The sequence below is a fragment of the Zea mays genome, chromosome 9, assembly GCF_902167145.1.
Source record: "Zea mays cultivar B73 chromosome 9, Zm-B73-REFERENCE-NAM-5.0, whole genome shotgun sequence".
Taxonomy (NCBI): domain Eukaryota; kingdom Viridiplantae; phylum Streptophyta; class Magnoliopsida; order Poales; family Poaceae; genus Zea; species Zea mays.
The window spans coordinates 81,939,913-81,946,216 of NC_050104.1; the positions used below are offsets into that span (position 1 = coordinate 81,939,913).

At 45.2% G+C, this 6,304-nt stretch overlaps 1 long non-coding RNA gene across 1 annotated transcript; it reads left to right on the plus strand.

The window, feature by feature from the left end:
* The first annotated feature begins 262 nt into the window (after positions 1-262).
* On the plus strand, positions 263-2,964 carry LOC103638599 (uncharacterized). Its single transcript, XR_558898.2, has 2 exons — positions 263-1,820; positions 2,644-2,964. It is a non-coding gene; the product is annotated as an uncharacterized lncRNA (long non-coding RNA).
* The last annotated feature ends 3,340 nt before the right edge of the window (positions 2,965-6,304 follow it).

A 6,304-nucleotide genomic window follows, 5' to 3' on the forward strand; every position in this document is an offset into this window, starting at 1 on the left:
AAACGATTCGGTAGATTATAATGGCAATGGTGGGTAATTTCTAGGAAACTTGAAAGGGTAGTGGGGAAGTGGGAAAAAATAATCTGAAATAAGCACCTCCTCACTTGCTTATGGATTATCATAATCCAAGGGGTTAGATTATATAATCTGGACAAATAAGCTAGACTGTTTGTTTGCCTCTTAGGATTATTTAATCCAGATTATATAATCTGGCGTAAACAAACAGGCCCTTATCCAGTCGCCGTTCTCATCTCCCAAGATTTATCTTCTCCCACGCGCGTCTCCCTCCCTTGTTTCCATAGCTATCGTACCCTTTGCTCCACCCAGCCAGTAGAGGTCTTGTCCCCAGCGCCGCCGGCCATCTCGGGGGAGATCTGGCGCCCGTCCCACAACGCCGCTCTCTTCCCCAGCGCCCCTCCCCTCTGTTCGCTTGTCGCCATGGCCGCCGTAGCTCAGCTCGACCACTCGGCTTACCCTAGCCTCTTCCCCTACGAGCCCGACTCCTCCTCGCCCATGGAGTTCGCCCAGCTCCCTCTACTCGCTCGGCACCCATCCCTGTGGTGCTCAACGTCTCGCGTAGCTCGGTTTTTTTTGCCCTGACCGCCGCGCCGGAGCTCCCTGCTCGGCGTTCTCCTTCCCTGCGCACGGCTACCGTCAGCACTATGCCAGTCATCCTTGCCGTGGCTAGCCGATTCGAAGCCATGGATGTCAGGTCCACTCCCCATCGCTCGTGCTCATCTGGGTCGCGTGCTCCCTGCCGGCCGAGCTCCCCATGGCGCTCCTCTCTGCTCGGTTTCAAGCTTCTGCGCGCGCTGCCGTCCTTTGGCTCGCGGAGCTTCCTCTGCGCCCTGCTCCTGCTCCCTGACCTCGCCCTGCGCTCGGCTTCTTCTCCCTGGATTCCCCAGTCGCGCCCCTCAACTCGCTCCCTCTCTGTTCGCGGCGCCCAGCTCAGATCCCGCCTGCTCCACTGCGTCGCCGCCCTGCTCAAGTCCGTCCTGGTGGTCGTTGATTGGGAGCAGACTCGGTCGTGCCCCTACACCTTCCATCGCCGGTGATGGCTGCCACGAGCGTCCTTTCCTTTACCCCATCCTCGCCGTGGCCCTCTGCTCGATTCTCTAGAGCTCATCTGTGCTCCCCTTCCATTGCTGCTGTCGCCAAGGACACCTTCCTTTGGCCTGGAGTCTTGCTGCACTGCTGGCATCTCCAAATCCCTTGCGAGCTTGCCGGACCTCGCCTCACCGTTGTCCATGGATATCGTGCCGCGCCATCATCGCTTCCTGTCGCGAGCTCGATCCCCGTTGTCATCGCTTCACCGTGCTCTCTCGGCGTGGTCTCATCCCGGCTCCCTGCTGGCTCGCCTCGTCGCCGATTTCCAAGAACCAGCGCCATCAGCTTGCCAGTCTCCTCCTAATTTAATTTGGAGTGGTCTCATCCCGGCTCCCTGCTGGCTCGCCTCGTCGCCGATTCCAAGAACCAGCGCCATCAGCTTGCCAGTCTCCTCCTAATTTAATTTGGAATTACTGCACCTCAACCTTGATCTATCGCGGCCTAGCTCACCGTCAACCTGTTCGGACTCCGCCCCGGCCAAGCCTTTCTGCTCGTGCCGTTATGGCGTTGCCGTCATTCGTCTCCATGTGGTGGGTGCAGCAACATCATCGTTTACTCCATGGGGCTCATCGTCGACTTCGTCTTTCGGAGAGTGATCCTAGAGTTGGATGAAACTATGAGAGAAGTCTGTGCAACAATTGCCAGGAGCTCGATTGGATGTCTAAATTGAGAACCGTTGTCTCCCTCGCGGTTATCAAATCGATTCGATCGTGGTGAGCCAATTTAGTATTTCAGTTAATCAAATTGGATAGTTATATAGCCACAATGATTTTTCTTGTCCTTAGCATAGGCACATTGTGTGACGACTTCGAGATCAGTAGTCGTACCGGTTGCTGATCCTCTGAAGCGTCTTTGGAAGGATCTCCCTTCCTTTGTTTTCTTTTTATATTATAATGGCACATAAAATGCTTATAGAGGCATCTCATTTCGTGTAACAGTTAGTCATATATCTAGTCGCGAAGTAGTTGCAATATGTGGTGAGGTATAGATTTTAGGTATTAATGATATGAAGCATGTGTTGGAAGACTTGTATACGTAGCGTGATTAGTTTATGATACAAAAGATAGGTTAAGTAGTTTATCTGGCTAGCTAGTAAGTTCTGACGATGTTGCCGTACCGATTTAGTTTGCTTAAAGAAATTAATACTTTGCTAGTAGACAATCTATGCTTCGTCTCGTGGTAGGATAACTGTCGTAAATAGATGTTGGTGCCTAATAAAGTAAGTGGAAGCGAGTAGTGTCGACAAGTTGATTTCAATCGAAATCTGAGAAACCATGTACTAAATTTATATAAATACGTTAGACTGTTGAGGTTATATTTTCGTAAGGTTCTTTGCTTTGATAATGTTTTATTTAGTGGCTTGTGTGAGTTAAGTTTGATTATCGTAAATATTATGATTATTGTAGAATCGTAATTATCTAATGTGTGCTCGTAGAAATTGTGATATGTTGCTATGTATTTAGCCTCTATGGTGTAAATATATATCTCCCGCTTTTTCTCTGGTTCTCATTCATATGCATTATGCATTTCATTTAGGTACGTTAATTAATCGTGATGTGAAGGACCAGAGCCAAGTCGACCTCAAGCGCGGGCTACTCCGCATGGTGATGCTGATGGATGAACCTACCTGATCAAGTGCTAGGACAAGGATGATCGTCAAGTGATCGACGTCTAACAACACTAGCGTAGTGTTATCTAGGCAAGCCCCAGTGCATTCGCCCCTTCCTTGTGTTTTAAATGCTTTTTCACTTTATCTGATGCATTAGGTGATAGGAGTTGTGTGATAAACAATTGATGCATTACCATTCCTTGGAAACTCCTTAATCCCGGTTTTATAAAAAGAATTGATAATGCTTAGCCCTGCTTAGAAACTGAAAAATCATTTGTTTTCAAAAAGAATGTTTGTGGAACATTGGTTATGGGCCTTTCGTTTCAAAAATCGAAGCAAACTTATGGTGATGATTCCACTTTGGCCGGAGTGGGTTCATCATTCGGAAAAGAGTACCCCTGTCGGGTACCAAAAATGGAAAAATGGTTTGAATACATCTAGACTAGACGCTGAGCAGACATGGTCGCCCGTCTATGTCGATTAAGGACCGTTCGATGTAGGCCTGTTGTGGTGGAGACTTTGCAACTATCCACATGCCCCGGTAAGCCTGAACCCGGCTATTCCATACGTGAAAAGACAACCGCGCACTGGACGTGGGAGATGGTGGGAGTAGTGTGTACCCTCCTGGCTAGAGGATGGACGGAGGAGTACTGTGCTCCCGGGTAGCGCGGATCGGTTCACGTTGTGGAGGATCTGTGGGAACGATTGACATATGCAAGGGTTAAGTGTTACATATGTCGTGTGGTTAGGGATCCCCAGCTGGATATAATCGGTTTGAATCGTCGTTGCTCCTCGGTCATGGAGACTCTACCCTCCGACCACTCATCGTAGTTAATAAGTAAAATAAGAGTTTGGTAAAAGAAAGCTAGACCAGGTCAAGTGAATGCTCTAGATTAGGCAAATCTAGATTCAGGAAAAGTACTTAACTTGTGAAGTAAAATTTTGGCATAAGAATTTACTACTAGTAAGCTCTTCTGTAAAATGAGTCTTTGAAATTTGGTAAGTCTTACCTTGATTCCTAATCAGCCAGCATATCCTTGAGAGTCTTTTCTTTAGTCGGGTAAGTCTTACTGAGTAATTCCGTACTCAGGGTTTTATTCCCTGTTGTTTTTCAGGTTATAGTTTTGTGCTGTTGTTGATGGTGTTAAGTGCCGGTAGGCTCGGCCTTCTTATAAGTCTAAGTAACTCTTCTATACTTCTTACTGAGGATGGTCACTTGAGCTAGCATATATTTCAAACTTATACTTTTGTAATCACTCCGATAAATATAATGTAAAATTTGGTAATAAGTTTTCCGCTGTAAAATGTTGGTGTGTGTGATTGGTGTTACTTAATTTTGTGGTCTTGGTTGTAAGTGGTTTATCCGAGGTCCTTGGGGCACTCGGACAGATCCTGTTAAGTTATCTGGTGCACATGCATAGCCTTCTAAGGTCTTTGAGACAAGGACATGTGCATGTGGGCCCAATAACTTGGGAGGTTCTGCCACAGCTGGTATCAGAGCAGGATTAAGTATATACGGTCACATACGTATTTTCAAAACAAAAGTTTTGGTTTTAGAAAACCTATTTTCAACTAAACACATTGTTTGGCTTTGAAAAACAGTTTTGAAAAACTATAATGCTAGCGACATCCTCTGTTAAGCCCTAAACTAAGGACTATCAGGTGGCTTAGTTGAAAAACCACTAACCCACAACCGGGGGTATTGCATACATGTGTATTGTTATTTTGAGGCCATTCAGTTTTGAATGGATCGACGCTCAGGTAAGGTGATATGTGAGAGCATGACCGAACAACCGTCGGTCTAGGGAAGTGCTTAATTGTAGCGCTTGATTATATACATGTTCTACATATGTATATATGAAGGATGCAATGTGGAGTAATTACTTTTCTGGGAATTCAGTACCTCATGGATGTGTATGGGAATACAGACATGGGAATACTGAGAAGTGTAATGTACTTGCAACGACGTACCTACGCTCAGGTAAGAAGGTGAGTTACCATAATGAGTTACCCTATGGTTAAAGTGTGGCAATGGCGCCTATGCGTGGATCGGCGCTTAATGATGAGCTGACCTCCATATAGCAATATATGGAGTATACACTGTGATAAACTGTCATGTGTGAACTACATCATGGGAAATTGAGCTGTGATGGAATTTTCTGCAGGTACACTAACCTCGAAAACGTTTGTGTAGCTGACGACTAGCAAAATACCGTGAGAGTCGTTAGTATGCCACCAATATAGAACATTATTGCCACATGATGTTGGCAAAAACTCGTGAGGACGCATAAGACGAGCATGCATCCCGATTGTTGCATCATGTTTATCACATATACACCCAAAGTGCTTCTCTCATCCTTATTCCAGTAACCAGTGATTGTAGATGATGTGGTGTAATGTTGAATTATGAACTTCGAAAAATATATGTCCTCCGTTCCTTAGGTATTATGTTTAGGTGTTATACGTGTTTGCTCTTGTACTTGATGTGCTGATAGAAGGTTGGTAGTTTGTTTGCTTAAACCCAAAACTAGGCCATGTTCGTATTTAGTGAACCATGACCCAAATTTGAATTTTCCATTATCACTCCATGACCAAACTCATACAAATAAATGCTTGGATAATTTCTTTGTTGGACATAAAGTGTACCCGGACTTGAAACAAGAATCTCGAGTCATGTCTCCATCCTAAACCATGTCCTTGTTCGGTTGGTGCAAGCTGATGTACCTTATCCAGTTTGCCTATTTTTAAGGACCGCTATGTTACTTTATCAACCTAACCTAGGAAAGACATGCCAGATCATTTTCCTTAATTTGATGCCTTTGGTTTCTTCATATCTATCGAAGGCATGTCAACTTAATCCTTGACCTTATAATCTCTGCAATGGGCATAGAAATATGCTTGGGGCTGAATTAACAGTCTCCCATCGTACTCCTTTCATCAAGTTTAGGTTGTGGCCATGCCTTGTTCATTTCATCGGGCCATGATCTATTTGGCTCTCTGCTTGTAACCGTTTTGATAGGTAGAGTCTCTTTGTATATTGTCGCCCTTGCTCAATCCATTGATGTTGCACGAGATGTCTTATTGGTTATGTCTGGTAATGGTGTTATGACTAAAATCGGTGGCACTGTGATGAAACCGAGGGCCTCCTGTGGGTGATCAGCAAATGGTTGCGCTACTTGGCACACGCTGGTATCACAGTTGGTAGTCATAATCCATTATGAGATTATATCAATATGTTATCTCTGCAGGAATTGTTTTTACCACGTGAGATTCATTATTGGTGCCAGTTTTGTAATGGTGTCATGGTTAGGAACTTATGGTACCGCAGCAAAACTGAGAGCCTCTTGTGAATGTGCACCCAGAATTTTGCTGCTTGGCGCGTGCCGGTATCGAAGTCTCTAGTCATGATCCATTATGGAACTACACTGACGTGTGATCCTCCGTAAATATTTGCCTTGAAACAATTTTTATGTTGTTTGTCAAGTGATCAAGCAACATCTATCATCTCTGTTGGATCAAAAGGAGCATACCACTTTTATGTGTGGTCTCTTTTCTTTGACCTTAGTAGTGACTACCTATACAAGTTCC